Source organism: Sphaeroforma arctica, assembly GCF_001186125.1.
Source record: "Sphaeroforma arctica JP610 unplaced genomic scaffold supercont1.9968, whole genome shotgun sequence".
NCBI classification, from domain to species: Eukaryota; class Ichthyosporea; order Ichthyophonida; genus Sphaeroforma; species Sphaeroforma arctica.
In genome coordinates, this window is record NW_014030590.1 from 1 (window position 1) to 1,003 (window position 1,003).

Consider the following 1,003-nt stretch of genomic DNA (forward strand, 5'->3'; position numbering starts at 1 on the left):
TATAAATATATATATATATATAATTGATCTCACACCTGGTTTGTAACAGGCAAAGTATACCGTTACGTATATTCCAATCCGGCAAAATATATTTTCTGAGGTTGTTAGTCGTGTTCTAGTATAGAAGACTATGTTTCTTTCCATTTACGTGTATATGCAATATGTCGATCGCGCAAAATATCACTGTTAGGCTTACGACGATCGGTGGCATATTAGTTGTCAAATTAAACGTGGATTTAACTAGTACTCGGCTCTCTACAAAATCGCGATCACATCTAAAATTCTACTATAGGCCTTGATGGTCAACCCTCGCCAAATACTATCGTAGTAATACTATCTGAAAAGACCGGAATTATTCTATGCGCTAACTTTATCTTGCTTTGAATGAGACTGCTCGGACACACATCTCTACAAATTCATGGTTCGGGGTTGTATAATACACCTTCTCCAGCTGCTGATTGTATAATGTAGAGTTCAGACATCATGGAGCGATAAGCAAATACATACAGCTAGCGAGAAATCTCGAGTCTGCTTGCGAAATATGGGCGTGATTTGGTCCCAATTACACCGCTTATTCATCAATATTTCATATATTTCTGGTCATTGAAAAACAATCAGCATTACGACAACAATTTATTACTTATTATATTATTACATTATTTCAAACCCTACCATATCCTCGATGGTCTAGTTGGTTAGGACGTGGTTCTCATAGTTCAAATTCGTTTCGACGAATCGCAAATGCGTCATTCCGAGGTCGCAAGTTCAAGTCTTGCTCGGGGAATTTTTTCCGCCTTTCTATATTTATATTTTTGCTCATATATATTTAATCTTGCATACAACGTCATACGATTTACAGAGAATATGCAGTACAGTCATACTTCGATAGTGCGAGAATCCTTTGGCCTGTAACGATTTTGTAGATTGCCGATGGTTTGATAAGGGTATATCTTCGATGGGTTGATGAGAGTATATCGTTGATGGTTTTCAAGTTTACCTTAAT

The 1,003-nt window shown here is 36.9% G+C and overlaps 1 non-coding gene across 1 annotated transcript; it reads left to right on the forward strand.

The window, feature by feature from the left end:
- The first annotated feature begins 676 nt into the window (after nt 1-676).
- On the forward strand, nt 677-784 carry SARC_30317. The gene has a single exon. It is a non-coding gene; the product is annotated as a tRNA-Met (tRNA).
- The last annotated feature ends 219 nt before the right edge of the window (nt 785-1,003 follow it).